The 21,639-nt window shown below is 34.5% G+C and overlaps 1 long non-coding RNA gene across 2 annotated transcripts in view; it reads left to right on the top strand.

Moving 5' to 3' along the window:
- The window catches only part of LOC102975512 (uncharacterized), a 490,990-nt gene that overhangs the window by 417,227 nt on the left and 52,124 nt on the right, over positions 1–21,639 (top strand). For both annotated transcript variants that reach the window (XR_008618890.1, XR_002891078.2), the window contains exon 4: positions 14,392–14,479. This is a non-coding gene — a long non-coding RNA (uncharacterized lncRNA). The remainder of the gene's footprint in view (positions 1–14,391; positions 14,480–21,639) is intronic.

Genomic DNA, 21,639 nt, shown 5'->3' with positions numbered 1-21,639 from the left:
AAAATGGAAAAGAAAAAAGTCAACAAAGTCAAAAATTTTTTTAAAAAGATGATTAAAATTGACAAACTTCTAGCCATATTGATCAAGAAAAGAGAAAAAACTGAATTGTCAACACCAGTAAAATATCATTTTTATATTAATGTATATCATTAAATTACATTCACGGATAAGGAGGCATAGATAACTGTCAGTGGGGAGTCTACTTGGTGCAACATTTCTCAAATAAAGTTTGGCAGCACAGATCAAGTACCTTAAAATTGTTCATACCCTTTGAATCAGAAATGCAACTTTTAGGATTGTATACTACGGAAAACATGAGATATGGGGTCGAAGATTAATGTGTGAAGTTGGTCATTACTTCATCATTTACACTGGGCAAAATGATACCTACCTAATATTACCATGATAACTGAATAGTTAAACTGTGGTGCATCTACGGGATGAAATATCATGTGGCCATTACAAACCATATTTTCAGTATTTATCAAATGACAGAATGTTCACTTTATATGGTTTAATTTAAACCTTGATTATAAAACTACGTAGGTAGTATTATTCAGCTTTTTTATAGAGAAAAGTGGTATGTGTTTCCCCTAGAAGTTATACTATTTTTTCTTTTGTCATAGGTAAAATATAAATATAATTTAGAGAGGGTATGCATGTTCTGCACTGAAGGAACAGAAGTTCTCATACAGTGAGGGAAAGAGAAAGTGTGAATTTAGGAGCTATACATACCCACTGTTAAGGCACAGAGGAGGACTTTGGATAGTTAAAAGATGGAATGACAGTAGAAGGGCCTTACGAAGTAAAAGCTAGGTGGTGTCACAATATGGAAATTAAGTGAACAAAGAAAGTTGTGACTATTTGACCAACTCAATTTTATTCTCAAATCAATTCTTTTACCTTCCGTATTATTTCCTAGGGCTGGCATAACAAATTATCACAAACTGGTAGCTTAAAACAACCGACATTTAGTCTCTGACAGTTCAGAAGGCCCAAAGTCCAAAATGAAGGTGTGGGTAAGGTGTGGGTAATGAAGGAGAAGGAGAAGGAGAATCTGTTCCATACCTTTGTCCTAGCATTTTGTGACTGCCAGCAATTTTTGGTGTTGTGTAGCTTGTAGCTGCACCCCTCTAATCTCTGCCTCCATAGTCACCTGGCCTTCTTCCCTTTGGGTCTTTCTGTGTGTCCTCTCCTCTTCTTTTAAGGACATCAGTCATTAGGTGTAGGACTCACCCTAATCCACCATGACCTCATCTTAATTTAACTAATTACATTTGCAAAAATCCTACTTCCAAATAAAATCACATTCCAAAGCACCGATGGACATGAATTTTAGGGGGGGACACTGTTAAACTTTTCCTTTTTATTTTGCAAATCTTGGAATGGGGAAAGGAAGTCAAGATGAAGGTTGAACCATCTACCATGAGCAACTCAAAGGTGCTCTGTGAATAAACCTTAGAACTGGAATGAGACAGGTACAGCTTCCTCAGCAAATGAAGGGAGGAGGTATGTGGAAATGTCATGCTGTAGTGGGGTGGGTACAAACTCAGTAAGAGTTGTGCTTGAACTATCTGTTTATATTGTTCATGAAAGTTATTGTGGCTAAATTTTTTCTTTTAGAACACAAGATTTGCCTTATAATTTTTGGTTAGTAGTGGTTTATGTTGTAGCTGGGAGAGACATGGTTTAAATCTGAGAAAGTATTCTTTGGTATTGGGCATAGTTCCTAGTTCTTGATTTCTACCTAAGCAACGCTGTCTTAAACACAAAGTTTAGGAATGAACAGAACATATAACCTAGTGTAAGCACGTATCGGGGAACAATACCTTTACATCTATGTGTGGCATTTGTAAAAACCAATTTTATAATTGTGCATGTGAGGCATTCACCAACTTTCCACCCTCTTGTTTTGGTAGCTAATGTATTCCTTTGCATTTAGATGTTCGGTGGCTAATAAAGTTAGCTAATTATACAGTGCTACAGAGCCTGCATAGCTCAGTCTACTTAGCAATTATTCGCTGAAAATGTTTTTAATTCTCTTTGATGACATTTTCAAATATAACTTATCTTTTCCTTAACATTGCCCTATAATCCCTTATTAGGAATGCTAATCTGAAAACTTAATAACTAGACAGCTCTCTGTTATTATAGTGGCAGCTACTTTAGATATTTAGTCTTTATAAATCCAGCCCTAGCATTGCTTCATTCCTTAGACAATTACTAAGAGCTGAGACCTCAACACTCAGATGCCATAAGGGGCATCTGGTAGCTTTTTTGCTTGTTGACAATGCAGCTGGCACAGTCATAATGTCTACTGTTGTGATAGTAGTGAATTTTTACTAAAAAAGAATATGTGGTCTTAAAATTATTTTTATAAGTTCCCAGAAAAATGTGATCACTATCAGCAAGAAATTCCAGGATTCTTATTTTTCTTAAAGAAAAACATTTCTAAGCAGAATAGGATATCACAATAATATTTTCTAATGTTGTATTTAAGAAATAGAAACAGTGTTAAACAGATTTTAAGTAATTCATTTCAATTATCAGGTCAAATTAGGAGAAGGACATGTCATAAGTTTCATTAAAGTTTGATACTGTCAGTCAGCCTGCTTTATAGAAACGCTTTGATCAGATCTGTTGGCCTATTTTTCAAATTTGGACTAGACTACTCACTCTCTTTTGTCCTTTCCTATTAATAAAGGGTCAGAGTAGGAAAATGTCCAAAAGACAAGTAATAATTGGGAGAAGATAGATATAAGAATCTAGCTAAGACAGCACTAGTTTATAGTTTAATGTTAGTTCCTTGGATCTCATAGAGGATTGAAAAAAGAACATGTCAGGAAATTTTGCATCCTTTGCTAAATCTCTGCTAAACACATTGTACATTGATAGCTTAGTTTCCCTTATATAAGAATTCATATGACATATTCATTTCAGAATTTAATGACATAGAGATGTCTTCTACTTCAAAAGAACTAAGGTATTTTCTTTTTATCTGAAAATGAAAACCATGAAACCCACTGTGTTAAACATCCAGTAACCACATGGAGCTAAACATCTCCCTTGAAACTCCCCTTCTCTGCCTTTTTATATTTATATATTTTCTCATTAAGTCATGCACTTAATCATAAATATGAGAAGTACAATGAAAAGAATACAAACATTCCTATTTGCTGTCATTACTCCTATGTACTATTATCATTTTGCTCTATAACACATTTTTGGGTAGAGAAATCTATAGTTTATAGAAAATGGGAGTAATTTATGCATAGCATTTTATAACTTGATATTTTACTAAAAAATTTACTATTAATATGCGTACCATCTTGGCTGAATCCAAAAGAATTATGCTGAGTAAAAAAAATAAAATCCCAAATATTACATACTATGTGATTCCATTTATATAGTAATCTTGAAATGACAAAATTATATAGATAAAGTATAGATTAGTAGTTGCCAGGGATTCGGAGTGGGAGGAGGAGTGGGGTGTGGCTATAAAAGGGCAACAGCAGGGATTCTTGTGATGGAACTGTTCTGCATCTTGACTATGTCAATGTCAATATTCTGGATAATACATAGGATTACAGTTTTGTAGGATGTTACCATTGGTAAAAATTAGGTAAAGGGTACATGGGCTCTCTCTATAATATCTATTACAACTGTATACAGATCTACAATTATGTCAAAAAATGTTCCATGAAAAACATTCTGTGATCATCTCTTCATGTCAATAGTTATATGTCAGTATTTCAGTGGCTGCATAATATTCCACAGCTACTTTATAATTTCTTATAAAGTTAAAATTACAATCACCATACAACCAGCAAATCTACTTCAAAGTACTATCCCAACTGAAAAGAACACTTAAGTTCACACAAAACATTCTATACACAGACATTTAGAGATGCTTGATGCATCCTCACCAAAAACTGGGAAGAATCCAAATGTCCTTCAACTGGTGAATGAGTAAGTAAACTATGGTATATCCACATGGTAAACTATTTATTGTTCAGCAGTTTAAGAAAATGAACTATTGATGCGTGCAACAATATGAATCAATCTTAAATACATTAAGTTAAAGAAGCCAGACTCAAATGTTTGCATAATATATTATCCCATTTATGAGACATTCTGAAATAATAAAAACTATGGGGACAGATTGATGATTAAACATTGACTGAAGCTGGGTGGCAAGGAGGGATTGTGTATGTGTGCAGAGATTGCCTTTATAGAGACATGAGGGAATTTGGGGGGCTTGATGAAGCATAATATCTTGAATGTAGTGTTATCCAGCCACAAATGTTTGTTGAAATTTGCAGAACAAAAAAGAGGTGAATTTGCCAAATGGTAATTTGCATAGTATAGAATATATAATTTACCTTAAAAGATATAATTTACCTTAAAATATAATTTCCCTTTAAAGATTCATGTAATAAGCAAAGAGTGTCCATGATTAAAATACCAATAATAGTAAATCAAGCTATTTTCTGAATTCTAGGATAGTTTTTCATATTAAAAACATCAAGGAAAAAACACAAAGACCTATAACTTCACAGTATACTAGTTTTTCCTTATATCTTTAAGAAAAAAAAAACTCCTAGGAATAAATAATTTTACTGATGGACATTAAGTATGACCGAGTTAACTTGATATGCATGGGGAATTTCTGGATATCTTGACTAAATACAAATAGACTGGGTCATAAGATTATTTAATTAGCTCAGTTTTATTCTATTTCCCAGACACTCCTTTTGACTCTTAATATAATACTTAAGAAGGAGTTATTCAAACTTCTTAATTTTATAGTCTCCTCTTAAATCAGTTATAGGCATTTAACCAGCTCCGTCCTGATCTACATGAACCACATGTAACAAGCCATTCTTTTCTTTGGGAGTTAGAATCTCAGTGCTTTGTTATATTAGTGTTGTGTATATGGAGTGATTTTGTTTCAGATCCTTTTGAAGGTAGAGGAACAGATGCTAATTATCCTAATATTAATGAGTCTTCCATTATATTAATAAAGCTCTATATTTAAGAACATGAAAAAAGTATTTCAAAGTGGGGTATGAGGAAAACAAGAGTGAATTACATCATGTGTTTACAAGTCCAGGGTATTGCTGAAAGCTGGCATTTCTTTATATTTGTAAAGAATATGTTTATATTATATTTAACAGTAGTCCTTTTAAAAACATGAAATTCATTTATATTACATTTAACATTAGTCATTTTTAAAATATGGAAGTTTAGCAACTTCAGTTAGTGCTTCTAACTGAATAGCTAATCAGTAAATGTAATAAATGTTAGCAATATGAAAAAAGAGAAAAATCTACTTACACTTACTGGCTGTATATACACAAACACGCTGTTACTGAATGACATTATAGTAGGAAAAATTCCAAATCAGTATTATATGACCGTGGCATTTCACATGACAAAAAAAATGAATGTTCTTTGTTAACTTTGTATTGTTGTTCAACAAATAAATGAGGTCATAGTGTAGGAACTCATAAAAGTCTTTCCTAACTAGGTATAAATTTTAGTGAAAAAGAAAACAAAACCATCTGGCCCAACTTTCAGTATTGTACTTCACAATAAAAATGATGTGATTATGTCACTGTGTGGGTGTGTGATCCAGTTATCAGTAATTTAAAATATTCACTGATGGAAAAATGGTTATAAACATTTACATAAATCCCTTGATGTTGATAAACTTCTATAATTACTTTGTCAAATATTGTTTCAAGTAAATGAAGGAGAGGTATCCATAAGCTCTATTTGAAGTATGAGGACAGTAATAAACAGGTAAAGAGATAACACTGTTTGTGATTACCTACAGACAGGATAATTCTATGTGTTTTGAGAAGTAGTGTCAGGAACAGAAGGAAGGGGAAAGAGAGGACCAACAGTTGCGAAATTTATGGCTGAGTATGTTTAGCATGTAACTTCTATTAATATCATATATCAAATATCATATTATAATGAATAATGAATATATAATTTATGATTGAATAGAATTCAGTTAAGGTAAGAGCTGTCAAAAGTAAGCTGGGTCTCTTCTTGAATGATTGGATCAAAGGTGAAATGTTGAATGGGAATTGGGCATATTTTCTCATCCCACCTCTAAGAGTTCAAACTATACTCTTTGGAGTCCTGTGTGGTACTGGGGGTGTTGAAAGAAGCTGAAGATTAGAGCCAACTGCTGCAACCAGGGTGAAGTGCTTTTATTGGCACTCTGCTGACAACAAAATATTGACCAAACAGGAAGGAATTCCTTCTTTCCTCCTCCTGACTTTTAATCTCCCCCTGCTGGTGCCATCTGTTGGTAGAGCCTATTAAGATGGTTAATTGACAAATGAAAAATGTAATTTACAAAGTCCTAACCAGTGACATCTTGATAGATGTTTAACAACTAGATTCTGGGAGAAAAGAGAAAGCCCAAATTTGTAGAGCTTGTCTATATTTATGGTAAAAATACTTCCACCATATTTGATTGCAAAATACTAAACATGATGTGACAGTATGAAGATACTATTCAGATATAATACTGATAAAATTGATCAAAATAATCTCAAAGTAGATAATAGTAAAATGTAGTAAAGTAATTATGAAGTGAGGTGTTTTGAATATGCATTTTCTTTTTATTTTTTTTTTGTCCACACCATGTGGCATGTGGGATCTTAGTTCATGACCAGGGTCAAACCCATACCCCCTGCAGTGGAAGCACAATGTCTTAACCACTGGACCGCCAGGGAAGTCCCTCATTTTCTTTTATTTAATATAATTTAATTTTGTTTATGTAATTTAATTTTAAAATAATGACTATTTAACCTATTTAACAACCAGCTGTCAAAATTCCTGAAAATTTAACAATTGGCTCTTGTGTTCTGGTATGTATTGGCTCTAGTACATCACAGGGTCCCAGCCCAACATCACAAAGTCCAGGATAGAAGATTAGATACAGATACAGCTCACCCCCTTACTTATTCAGTTCATTTACTCATTTGAACAACTTTACGCTCTAACAAGAATCAACTATCCTTTGTACAAAGATGCACTCACCCTCATCCCCAAAAAGGTTAGACACAAAATTCCAACTGTCTCTGTCTCTCTCTCTGGGCAATGATAGTACTCCTCTTATTCCGTCACAGTTCTACTTGGATATATGAGAAGCTAAAGAATAAATTTTAAAGAAAAAATTTAACTTTAAGAATAAAGTTAATAAGTATTAACTCCCAACAATCCTTATACACAATAATAAGAGAAAAGAGGGAGTAAAAAGGGAATTAGTTAATATATACAAATATAAATTAGTTATTGTATATAAATTAGCTACGTATATAACAAGCAAAGAACATGGTATGTGTAGCTGCTACAATCCTTTTTACTGTAAATGGCCTTGAAGTTGTAGTTGATACTTATACCTTTCTAATTTCACTGGCCATTCCATTTTCTGTCAAGGCAGCACCATACATTGTTGTAATTCTTTGCCTGGTGATTAACTGAAGATTTGGAATCGTCAGTGGCCTTTTTTCCCATTGATTTTCCATTAACTTTTACCGTTTGATATGGAAATAATAAGCATCTGAAAGAATCCCTAGTATTTCAGACAAAGTCATTGTATAGCAAAAATCCATTTTTACCCTCAATAATCAGGAACAGTTATCCCCAGTATCTCATTCTTCACCTATTGGACCAGTGATACAGAGCCCAAAGTGTCCAGGTGACAGTCTCAACTTTGAAATCAGTAGAGGTATTATTATGTCTCCTGATAAAACCCTTTGTCTCCTGATATTTAAGACCCCAAACAGTCCAGAAAAAAATTATCTGAATGGATTATTAGGTATAATAGCAATGAGAATCACTCTCACTTTTTCTTGATTCCTATACCTATGTACTATAGAATGGAAGAAACAACACTATGTATAGGTTGCTGATTTAATTATAATCTGTATTCTGTAAGATAGTACTCCAATATTTCATGGCATTTATTTCACAACTAGCACCATAACTGAGTCTCTATTAGGCTTTTTTTTTTTTTTTTTTTTTTTTTTACTGTTCTGTCAGGCCAGCTCCTTCAGGATGATGGGTTATATGATAAGACCAATGATTCTATGGGCATGACCATTGCTGAAACCTCTTTTGCAGTAAAATCAATTTCTCAGTAATGAGAAACATTTTGTGGAATATGCATAGAATAAGGCATTCCATAAATTCACAGATGGTAACGTTGGCAGGGAAAGCAAATTCATATCCAAAATACATGGCTGTTCTATTGGCCCAGTAAACATAAAGCTGCCAGGAAGGGGAAAGTTCCTTCTTCCTTCCTCCTGGCTTCCTATTTTCTTCTAGTTTTTGCTATTGTCAGGAAACCAGTTTACAAAGGAACACTATAGTTTGCTGAGTCTAATCCCAGTAGCTACACAATGCTGACTACAGAAGAGTTGCTTTGAGTTCAAGAATCTAGCTTAACATTCCATCAGAACATTCCACCTTTTAGCTACTGAGCCTTTCTATGCTACTTGTGTATAAAATAGTTATCCTTTCTTCCTCTCATGCTCATGGTCACATTCTGAAAAATCTAAGTAATGTTACTATTATTTAATGAAGAGCCACATTAAATAGGAGACAGTATTACTGAAGAATCCCCCCTCCTGCCCTCCCCACCCTCCATGCAAACTCCCAGCTTTGACACATGGCAGCTTGGAGCAATAACTCACAAATAGAATTTGCTATATGAAATCTAGTAGAAATATTTTAACAAATGCTAATGATCATGGATAAATGCTTAACTACTCACATATAGAATGGAGGGAACTGTAAATATCATCTTAAATAAAGCAAGATGAGACAGCTTTTAATATTAAGGAATTGGGAACATATGGTCTGTTTGCAAAATCTGGAAATAGCCTACTTGGGTCTAGAAGAAGAAATGAAGAATAGAAGAGGCTCAAAATCTTCTCTATCTGTGTCCTTATATATTTTTTCCTTTCTGTCTTTCTAGGTGGAACTACTGTTACTTTTATATTGAAAAATTTTATAGTGACAGATGGGCAAAAATTTCATTAAATAGTTAAATTATAATAGTGAAAGTTATGTTTTCTTTAGAGTTATACCTTTTCACCAAATAGCCCTCTCCACTCCACACCACCCCAGAGAAAAGTCCTGGGGAGGAAGGTGAAAATGCTGAGTGGAAGGTAGAGAAAATTTCTCATATACTAAGAAACCTATTTGAATACTTTGAAAGAATGATTGCACTTTTGCAATTCTTCACCCTTCCTTTATGTACTCTCTTGGCTATGTGGCTTTGTAATTTCTCCTACTAAAATATACAGAGCATATTTTCATGACCCCTGACTTTTGGGTTGGGCCAAGTGACTCACTCTGAACAATAGGATAAAGTGGAAATGATAATGCTAATGTTCCAGTTTCTAGCCTAGGACTTAATAGAGCTTGCTGGTTTGCGCTCACTTTCTTGTACTTCTGCAATGACCAGGAGAACAGATTTCTCTGTTGGTTCATGGAGGATGAGAGACTCTTGGAGCAGAGCCTTTCCAGTACACCTGAGTCTAGGTCAGCTTATCTGCAGATGAACAAGCTAAATAGATGCTTATTGATCTTATGTGTTTGTCATGCTACGTTTTTGTGGCAATAGCTAACACACAAATTTAATGATGGCCTTATGTTTGAAGTAATTCCACTGGGATATAGTGTGAGAGAACAGAAAATAAGAAAGCTATCTTGAAAAAAAATTCTACATCAAAGATGGTAATGCCAAAGTCATCTCAGGGTTAAAACACCTCTCAGGAAAGAGATTCAAAATCTCTCTGGGTAACTGTTGCTCTTTGGAAGTTTTTCCTTCTAAAGGTGAATCCAACCTGCAGTATTTCAATTTATGACACCTTCTTGCCATCAAGGATTTTTAAATCAAATTGATTAAAGCCCTTATTTTAGAAACTGTTTTCAACTTGTAAGGGAAAATCATTTTAAGAGGAAACTTATATTGCTTTTCAAGACTCTGGCAAACTCTGCATGGGTAATTAGTTAAAAGCTGACATTCAATTTAATTTAGAAAATATTTATTGAACCCCTATTTTTTGGAAGATATTTATTCTTGGTAACCATGTCTTAGAAATGATGAAACTGAGGGCCCTTAAAGATTAAGTAACATGACTAAGGTTGCATAGTAGATGACAGAGCTGGGATTTGAATTTAATTTTATGACTCCAAGTCTACTTCTTAGGAATCCTTTGCCAAAGAAAGTTTATGGAATGGAATGGCTTACTACCTTTAGCCCTGCATTCTGTAGCATATCTTTATTTCAAATAGCCTTCTTATACGGAAGAGAGGCCTAAGAGCAAATCAACTTATCATAATAGCTTTTGGTCTTCTATTGGTCCTTATGGTAAATATGCAACCGAATCTTGACAAAGTATCAAAAAGAAAATCTTTTATGATACGAAAAGTTTTCGTTCTGACATCCCTTCAAGAGAAACTTCTCAATTTTATACATATAAACAAATAACAGTTATTTTTAAAAAACTAAATTATTTTTTAAAATAGTAATGAATATAGCTAATATTTATTCATCACATTATTATATGCCAGGTACTGTGCCAAGTATTTTATAGGTATTGTTATAATTATATCTTATAACACTTCTAAGATTATGTCTATTGTGATACTCATTTTAAAGGTAAAGAAATTCAGATAGAGAGAGGGAAAGTAACTTGTCTACATACACATAGCACAAAAGTAGTAAACCTTTCATTTGAACCCATGAAATCTGAATCAGGAATACATGCTTTAAATCACTAGACTGCCTTCTAGAGTGCATCTCAATATCTGAAAGGTCTTTTGTTGACAATGTTCCCGTGAGTGGCTGTTCAACTTGAAGACACCAGAACAAGTTCAATTGTTCTGCATAATAAAATCTGTTAGAAACATAAAGTATCAGGTAACTGATATGGGAGCTGGGGCAACAGGAGACAATAATGTTAGTTTTTTTAGAGAACAGTATACAAGGAGAGCTCTCTTAGTGGTGGTATATTAGGGAAGATTTGGAAAGGGACTAGTCAATGTGTATTCATGATATTTAGTGCATGTTGGGTGTGATCTAAAATCTTCTGTTTCTCCTACAAAATATTCACTTAAAAAATCACATATCTCTCTAATTCTTTGGTAAAGTGAAAAAACTTGGGGACAGGGAAAAAATGAGTTTTAATATTGTGTCTTCTAACAGCTTAAGGCCTAGATAAAATGGGCTCACAGTGATATTTAGATAGTAATGGTATGGCTGTGGTTTAAAGAGGTGGTTCCTTATGTAATATAGACCCTTGGAATATGCCTTTCCTTTGGCAGCCTCAGGAAACATTATTTTTCTCTTGAGCTTTTGGTCTACTTTTATCTTTTGTTCAATATTAAATGCAAAATTGGGTCTGATTTCCCTTTTTAATGTTGGCTGCTATGCATTTCAAATTCATCCGTCTAATACTGATTTTTTTTTTTTTTACCAGTTGTAGACCTTTATTTACGTATTTAAATTATTATTAGTCTCTATTTTTTATCTGTAAAAGGGGAAACTCACATAACTGTAATGGAGGCTAAAACTTCCCTGTACATTGTAAGAACACAATAACTATAATTTCTTTTTTTAAAAATTGGAGTATAGTTGCTTTACAATATTGTGTTAGTTTCTACTGTACAGCAAAGTGAATCAGCTTTACTTATACATATATTCCCCTCTTTTTTGGATTTCCTTCCCATTTAGGGTCACCACAGAGCATTGAGTTCCCTGTGCGATACAGTAGGTTCTCATTAGTTATCTATTTTATACATAGTAGTATATGTATGTCAATCCCAGTCTCCCAGTTCATCCCCCCCTTGTCCCCCTTGGTAGCCATACGTTCGTTCTCTATGTCTCAGCTAATACTGTTCATATTCCCACAGAATCCAGAATGAACTCTGAAAAACCTAAATAACATCCTGTCTCTCCCATAGTTTAAAACTTTTTGGCTTCCCATTACTCTTGCAATGAAATTGAACATCTTCACAAGGTGAATTAGACCTTACCTATTTCTCTAATTTTATTTTAAAATCCAATCACACTGGCTGTTCAGGGAAACACTGAAATGTGGTCCCATCTCAGGCCCTTTACACATGCTGCTCCTTCTGCTTGGAATGCTGTTTCCTCAGAAGATGGGCTCATCTCTCATTTCATTCAAGTCTCTTCTCAAATGTCTTTCCAATAGAAGGGTCTTCTCTGAGTACTCTTATCTAAAATAGTGCCTCCCTTTGTCAATTTTTACATTATCCTGCTTAATCCATTGCACTTATTACTGCCTTATATTATCAGGTCTCCCCCTCCCATAATGTAAATTCCATGAAAGAAGTATTTATTTTGGTTTGTTCCTGCTGTATCTCCAGTGTAGATAGTCTATAAATATTTGTTGTCTAAATTAATGCAATAAATGTATCCTTCTTGCCAGATCTATAACATATTCTTTTATTGTTTTACTTCCTCCACCTTTTCCTATATTTGTTCAATGTTTTCTTTGCTGAGTTTTAGATTTCCTTTTAAATTCTTTCAGGAAGGATTTGTAAAATAACCTAATAAATATATAAAAGAAACTAACAAATATAAAAATAAGTAGAACACAGTCAAATTTAAACATATGTTGGACCTGGGTATTATAAACTCTAGGGAATTTTTTAATATAAACTCTGGTTTGACTAAGGTACTGGGAAATTGAGAAAACTAAGGAAAATAATAACTAAGATGGCAACTTAAAACTCGTTCAGAAAAAGCTCATAGGAATTAATTTAGTTTAAGTCCGTATACTTGGAGCCCCCTCAAAACGCAGAGAAAAAGAAATAAAAATAAAAAATGGGAGGAAGGAGAGGGAGGGATGGTGAGAGGTAAGGAAGGAAAAAAAGGAAGGAGGAAAGGAAGGAAGTAAAGAAAGTGGGGAGGGAAGAAAATTGTGGTCAGTAATAAAGGCCAGATGAACCTAGATCTTGGGAAGTATTTGATCCTAAGATTGCTTGAAAAAGAATCATAGAGGTACAAATTTGGTTTGATGGCTGGATGGGTCATTTATGCTGCCACGTGATACTATGTAAAGTTATAGCCTCCAGGACTCTTTTTGTACTTGGGGTCCAGTAATTTTTTAGGAATCTATAGTTCTGGGTTATGTCAACATATACATAAATGATCCACTTATTATTCTGTCTTTTCAAATGATTTTGTCCTTTGCTTTGCTTCCACTGTCTATTTTTGAGTCCTAGATGAGGCTGTTCTCCTGAATTGCTATATCTGAATTTGTGGGATGGAAAGCTAATAACTCTTATTATGTGGTGGTAAAACAGTAAATCACATGATCACCAGGTTTTGTTGTGTGGCATACATCGTGTGTTATATGTAGTGTTGGGGCAAATGGTGGAGAAAAAATAAAAAACATGGTAAAATCCTATTTATTTATGGATATATTGAGCCAACTTCTGGAAGAGAAGGATGAAAAAGAATAGAACTATCCAATTTTCAAAGCAGAGACAGGAGGAAATGCTGCTTTGTTAAAGGAGATGCTCTTATGCCTGCTGTTTAAATTGACTGAAAGTTTCATAATTTGGATCATTGCAAGGTTAAAGAGAACAACTGCTTCTTTAACTCTGTGATCAGCATTTGTGAATGGAGGTCTGAGTAGGAGATCAGATTGTGGTACCAAGTCTTTCTTAAGCACACAGCTCTAAGCATTCTGGGTCAGTCTGTTGCAGTGAACCCACCATCAGATGTTTCTCACTCAGCTAAGCCTATTTCAAAGTTATGTAAGTCCATGACTATTGTGTGAAAGGATAAAGGAATGAACAGAAAAAAAAGCCAACGTGTAAAAGGCAAATATGTCAAAGAACATGTCTTAATAATTATTGTTTGTGGTCATTTACCCATGTTATTAATAATGATGATGGTAGTTATAAAGTAACTAGAATAAGAATCATAACAAAGTTCATGTAGCACTCATTATAATTCAGGAATTGTTATGATTGCTATCATATATTATCTGTAACCCCTTGTGATGGTTGTGATTGTTACTCATTTTACAGAGAAGTAAACTGAGATCACAGAGCTAGTAAGAGGCAGAGCCATGATTTGATATATGGAAGTTCTGGTTTCAAGAGTCTATTTTCCTAACCACTGCATGATGGGAACCCTACTGTTTTCCCAAAGAAACTCCTAACTTGGCCTGCAAAAGCTGTGACTTTTCAATTTTTGAAATATTTCTGAAACACCCAAACCAACACAAGGGGGAAGTGGGCTGTGAAAGTAAATATGTTCTATGATGCCACTGTATCCATAGATACATTGACGATAACAAGATATATTTTTCCCCACAGCAGAACCAGGACTCTCAGATTGGTTCCCAAGGAACTTCCTTTGCTCCCAGACCATGAAGTTCTCCCTCATCTTGTCCCTCAGGATTTGGTATGTTCTAGAAATTCACTAATGCTGTTTATTTCCCAGTCCTCCCTTGTCTAAATGGAAATTATTTTTTAGGTTTTAGTTTCCTGTTTCTTCTAAACTATTGCATATTGGTATGTTGGTGTCAGATAAGCTTTAAGATTTAAAATTTTAAGTCCAGACCTTCACATAGGAGCTACTCCCAAACCTGATGGAAAGAACTTCAGAAATCCCGGACTTTTGGCAAATGAGTGTAACTGGATGAGAGTACCTTGGGGGGAGGTGAGCATGTTCATGGGAGGTGAGAGGAAGTATGATTGTTGGATAGTAAAAGACAGCCTGAAGAAGGTATTTCCAATTTTATGTCAAATGTCTTACTCTCACTCCTTCTTCCTTACTAACCATCCTGATTTTGTTCAGGGTGGCACTGTGACCCCCAGAAATGCCATTTCTCAGGATTCCTTATAATTGTAGCCAAAGGAAATAGAGATTGCTGGGGTTTTCTGGAAGAAAAATTTTATTTCTTAACTGTAGGAGATATGCCTTTGTTCTCAATCATTTCCTTCTACTTTCATGGAATGTAGGTAAGACACCTGGAAGTGGACTTGCTGACTTAGATCATGAGAAAGAAAACCACATGCTCTGTTTGGCAGAGTAGAAAGGATGCTCATTTCCTCATTACTGGGGTGCTTCACTCATTTTGAAAGTGCTTACTTTCTGACTTTATGTTACAAAAAAATTTTTTTGTTGTTTTTTAAAATTTAATTTAATATTATAGTTGATTTACAATGCTGTGTTAGTTTCAGGTGAACAGCAAAGTGATTCAGTTATACATATACATATATCCATTCTTCTTCAGATTCTTTTCAGATACAGAGTATTGAGTAAAGTTCCCTGTGCTATACAGTAGGTCCTTGTTGATTATCTATATTATACATAGTAGTGTGTATATGTTAATCCCAAATTCCAAATTTATCCCTTCTCCCGACCTTTCCCCTTTGGTAACCATAAGTTTGTTTCCAAAGTTTGTGAGTCTGTTTCTGTTTTGTAAATAATTTAATTTGTATCTTCTTTTTTAGATTCCACATATGAGTGATATCATATGATAATTGGCTTTCTCTGACTGACTTACTTCACTTAGTATGATAATCTCTAGGTCCATCCATATTGCCATATACATATATCCATTCTTCTTCAGATTCTTTTCAGATACAGAGTATTGAGTAAAGTTCCCTGTGCTATACAGTAGGTCCTTGTTGATTATCTATATTATACATAGTAGTGTGTATATGTTAATCCCAAATTCCAAATTTATCCCTTCTCCCGACCTTTCCCCTTTGGTAACCATAAGTTTGTTTCCAAAGTTTGTGAGTCTGTTTCTGTTTTGTAAATAATTTAATTTGTATCTTCTTTTTTAGATTCCACATATGAGTGATATCATATGATAATTGGCTTTCTCTGACTGACTTACTTCACTTAGTATGATAATCTCTAGGTCCATCCATATTGCTGCAAATGGCATTATTTCATTCTTTGTTATGGCTGAGTAATATTCCATTGTATATATGTACCACATCTTATCCATTCCTCTGTTGATGGACATTTAGGTTGCTTCCATGTTTTGGCTATTGTAAATAGTGCTGCAATAAACATTGGGGTGCATGTATCTTTTCAAATTACGGTTTTCTCCAGGTACATGCCCAGGAGCAGGATTGCTGGATCATATGGTAGCTCTATTTTTAGTTTTTTAAGGAACTTCAATAGTGTTCTCGATAATGGTTGTACCAATTTACAACCCTGCTAACAGTGTAGGAGGATTCCCTTTTCTCTATACCCTCTGCAGCATTTATTGTTTGTAGACTTTTTGACAATGGCCGTTCTGAGTGATGTGAGGTGATACCTAATTGTACATTTGTTTTTTATTTCTCTAATAATTAGTGATGTTGAGCATCTTTTCATGTGCTTTTTGGCCATCTGTATGTCTTCTTTGGAGAAATGTCTTAGATCTTCTGCCCATTTTTTGATTGGGGTTTTTTTTTTTTATATTGAGTTACATGAGCTCTTTTTATATTTTGGAGATTAATCCCTTGTCAGTCACTTTGTTCACAAATATTTTCTCCCATTCTGTGGGTTGTCTCTTTGTTCCATTTATGGTGTCCTTTGCTGTGCAAAAGCTTTTAAGTTTCATTAGGTTCCATTTGTTTATTTTTGTTTTAATTTCCCTTTCTCTAGGAGATGGATCCCAAAGAAATTGATGCGATTTTTGTCAAAGAGTGTTCTGCCTGTTTTCCTCTAAGAGTTTTATAGTATCTGGTCTTAAATTTAGGTCTTTAATCCATTTTGAGTTTATTTTTGTGTATGGCGTTAGAGAATGTTCTAGCTTCATTCTTTTACATGTAACCTTACAGTGTTCACAGCACCACTTATTGAAGAGACTGTCTTTTCTCTATTGTATATTCTAGGCTCCTTTGTTGTAGATTAGTTGACCATAGGTGTGTGGCCTTATTTCTCGGCTCTCTATCCTGTTCCATTGATCTAGATTTCTGTTTTTGTGCCAGTACCATACTGTCTTGATTGCTGTAGCTTTGTATAGTCTAAAGTCAGGGAGTCTGATTCCTTCAGCTCCATTTTTCTTTCTCAGGATTGCTGTGGCTATTCGGGGTCTTCTGTGTTTCCATACAAGTTTTTAAAATTTTTGTTCTAGTTCTGTGAAAAATGCCATTGGTAATTTGATAGGGATGGCATTGAATCTGTAGATTGCCTTGGGTAGTATAGTCATTTCTACAATATTGATGCTTCCAATCCAAGAACATGGTATATCTTTCCATTTCTTTATGTCATCTTCAATTTCTTCCATCAGCATCTTACAGTTTTCAGAGTACAGGTCTTTTGCCTCCTTAGGTAGGTTTATTCATAGGTACTTTATTCTTTTTGATGCCATGGTAAATGGGATTGTTTTATTAATTTCCCTTTCTGTTCTTTCATTGTTAGTGTATAGAAATGCAAGCGATTTCTGTGTATTAATTTTGTATCCTGCAACTTTACCACATTCATTGTTGAGCTCTAGCAGTTTTCTGGTAGCATCTTTAGGATATTCTATGCATAGTATTATGTCATCTGCAAACAGTGACAGTGTTACTTCTTATTTTCCAATTTGGATTCATTTTATTTCTTTTTTCTTCTCTGATTGCTGTGGCTAGTATTTCCAAATCTATGTTGGAAAAAAGTGGCGAGAGTGGATATGCTTGTCTTGGTCCTGGTCTTAGAAGGAATGCTTTCAGGTTTTCACTGTGGAGTATGACGTTAGCTGTAGGTTTGTCATATATGTCTGTTATTATGTTTAGGTACATTCCCTCTATGCCCACTGTCTGGAGAGTTTTTTTTTTTTTATCATAAATGGATGTTGAATTTTGTCAAAACCTTTTTCTGCATCTATTGAGATGATCATAAGGTTTTTATTTTTCAGTTTGTTGTTAATGTGGCTCATCACACCAATTGATTTGCATATATTGAAGAATCCTTGCATCTCTGGGATAAATCCCACTTGATCATGGTGTATGATCCTCTTAATGTATTGTTGGATTCGGTTTGCTAGTATTTTGTTGAGAATTTTTGCATTTAGATCATCAGTGATATTGGCCTATAATTTTCTTTTTCTGTGGTATCTGTGTCTGGCTTTGGTTTCAGGGTGATGGTGGCCTCATGAAATGAGCTTGGGAGTGTTCCTCCACAGTATTTTTGGAAGAGTTTCAGAAGGATAGCTGTTAACTCATCATTAAATGTTTGATAGAATTGGCCTGTGAAGCCATCTGGTCCTGGACTTTTCTTTGTTGGAAGTTTTTTAATCACTGTTTCAATTTCAGTACTTGTGATTGGTCGGTTCATATTTTCTATTTCTTCCTGGTTGAGTCTTGGAAGGGTGTGTCTTTCTAAGAATTTGTTCATTTCTTCCAAGTTGTCCATATTTTTGGCTATAATTGCCTGTAGTAGTCCCTTATGAACATTTGTATTTGTGTGGTGTCAGTTGTAACTTCTCCTTTTTAATTTCTAATTTTATTGATTTGCACCCCCTCTTTTTTTCTTGATGAGTCTGGCTAAAAGTTTATCAATTTTGTTTATTTCTTCAAAGAACCACCTTTTACTTTCATTAATCTTTTCTATTGTTTTCTTCATCTCTATTTCATTTGTTTCTGCTCTGATCTTTATGATTTCTTTCCTTCTACTAACTTTGGATTTTGTTTGTTCTTTCTCTAGTTGCTTTAGGTGTAAAGTTAGGTTGTTTATTTGAGATTTTTCTTGTTTCCTGAAGTAAGATTGTATTGATATAAACTTCCCTCTTGGAACTGCATTTGCTGTGTCCAATAGGTTTTGGATCGTCGTATTTTCGCTGTAATCACTTGATCATGGTGTATGATCCTCTTAATGTATTGTTGGATTCGGTTTGCTAGTATTTTGTTGAGAATTTTTGCATTTAGATCATCAGTGATATTGGCCTATAATTTTCTTTTTCTGTGGTATCTGTGTCTGGCTTTGGTTTCAGGGTGATGGTGGCCTCATGAAATGAGCTTGGGAGTGTTCCTCCACAGTATTTTTGGAAGAGTTTCAGAAGGATAGCTGTTAACTCATCATTAAATGTTTGATAGAATTGGCCTGTGAAGCCATCTGGTCCTGGACTTTTCTTTGTTGGAAGTTTTTTAATCACTGTTTCAATTTCAGTACTTGTGATTGGTCGGTTCATATTTTCTATTTCTTCCTGGTTGAGTCTTGGAAGGGTGTGTCTTTCTAAGAATTTGTTCATTTCTTCCAAGTTGTCCATATTTTTGGCTATAATTGCCTGTAGTAGTCCCTTATGAACATTTGTATTTGTGTGGTGTCAGTTGTAACTTCTCCTTTTTAATTTCTAATTTTATTGATTTGCACCCCCTCTTTTTTTCTTGATGAGTCTGGCTAAAAGTTTATCAATTTTGTTTATTTCTTCAAAGAACCACCTTTTACTTTCATTAATCTTTTCTATTGTTTTCTTCATCTCTATTTCATTTGTTTCTGCTCTGATCATTATGATTTCTTTCCTTCTACTAACTTTGGGTTTGTTTGTTCTTCTTTCTCTAGTTGCTTTAGGTGTAAGGTTAGGTTGTTTGAGATTTTTCTTGTTTCCTGAGGTAAGATTGTATTGGTGTAAACTTCCCTCTTAAACTGCTCTTGCTGCATTTCATTGGTTTTGGATTGTTGTGTTTTTGTTGTCATTTGTCTATAGGTATTTTTTTATTTCCTCTTTGATTTCTTCAGTGATCCATTGGTGTTGAGTAGCATATTGTTTAGCCTCCATGTGTTTGTGTTTTTTACGGGTTTTTTTCTGGGAGTTTATTTCTAATCTTATAGCCTTGTGGTCAGAGAACATGCTTGATATGATTTCAGTTTTCTTCAATTTACTGAGGCTCGCTTCATGGCCCAGCATGTGGTCTATCCAGGATAATGTTCGATGTTCACTTGAGAAGAATCTGTATCTTGCTGCTTTCAGATGGAATGTTCAATAAATATCAATTAAGTCAATCTGGTCTAATGTTTCATTTGAAGCCTGTGTTTCCTTGTTGATTTTCTGTCTGGATGATCTTCCCATTGAGGCAAATGGGGTGTAAAAGTCCCCCACTATTATTTTTTACTGTCAACTTCTCTGTTTATGGCTGTTAGCATTTGCCTTATATATTGAGGTGCTTCTATGTTGGGTGCATATATATTTACAATTGTTATATCTTCTTCTTGGATTGATCCCTTGATCATTATGTAGTATCCTTCTTTGTCGCTTGTAACAGTCTTTATTTAAAAGTCTATTTTGTCTGATATGAATATTGCTATTCCATCTTTCTTTTGATTTCCATTTGTGTGGAATATCTTTTCCATCCCCTTACTTTCAGTCTGTATGTATCCTTAGGTCTGAAGTGGGTCTCTTATAGACAGCATATATATGGGTCTCTGTTTCTGTATCCATTTAGCAAGCCTGTGTCTTTTAGTTGGAGCATTTCATCCATTCACATTTAAGGTAATTATCAGTATGTATATTCTTTTTTTTTTAACATCTTTATTGGACTGTAATTGCTTTACAATGTTGTGTTAGTTACTGCTGTATAACAAAGTGAATCAGCTACACATATACATATATCCCCATATCCCCTCCCTCTTGCATCTTCCTCCCACCCTTCCTATCCCACCCCTCTAGGTGGTCACAGAGCACCAAGCTGATCTCCCTGTGCTATGCAGCTGCTTCCCACTAGCTATTTATTTTATATTTGGTAGCATATATATGTCCATGCCACTCTCTCTGTTCTTCCCAGCTTACTCTTCGCCCTCTGCGTGTCCTCAAGTCTATTCTCTACATCTGCGACTTTATTCCTGTTCTGCCCCTATGTTAAGAACCCCTTTTTTTTTTTTTAGATTCCATATATATGTGTAAGCATATGGTATTTGTTTTTCTCTTTCTGACTTACTTCACTCTGTATGACAGTCTCTAGGTCGATCCACCTCACTACAAATAACTCAATTTTGTTTCTTTTTATACCCGAGTAATATTCCATTGTATATATGAGCCACATCTTCTTTATCCATTCATCTGTCGATGGACACTTAGGTTGCTTCCATGTCCTGGCTATTGTAAATAGAGCTGCAATGAACATTGTGTACATAACTCTTTTTGAATTATGGTTTTATGGTTTTCTCAGGGTATATGCCCAGTAGTGGGATTGCTGGGTCTATGGTAGTTCTATTTTCAGTTTTTTGAGGAACCTCCATACTGTTCTCCATAGTGGCTGTATCAATTTACATTCCCTACAGTGTACCTATAATGCAAGAGGGTTCTATTTTCTCCACTCCCTCTTCAGCATTTATTGTTTGTAGATTTTTTGATGATGGCCATTCTGACCGGTGTGAGGTGATACCTCATTGTAGTTTGGATTTGCATTTCTCTAATGATTAGTGATGTTGAACATGCTTTCATGTTTCTTCTAAGAGTTAGATAGTGTCTGGCCTTATATTTAGGTCTTAATCCATTTTGAGTTTATTTTTGTGTATGATGTTAGGAAGTGTTCTAATTTCATTCTTTTACATGTAGCTGTCCAGTTTTCCCAGCACCACTTATTGAAGAGGCTGTCTTTTCTCCATTGTATATTCTTGCCTCCTTTATCAAAGATAAG

Source organism: Physeter macrocephalus, chromosome 12 (assembly GCF_002837175.3).
Source record: "Physeter macrocephalus isolate SW-GA chromosome 12, ASM283717v5, whole genome shotgun sequence".
Taxonomy (NCBI): Eukaryota; Metazoa; Chordata; class Mammalia; order Artiodactyla; family Physeteridae; genus Physeter; species Physeter macrocephalus.
The sequence above is the reverse complement of the archived record's forward strand: the minus strand, read 5'-3'. Positions and strand labels throughout refer to the sequence as shown.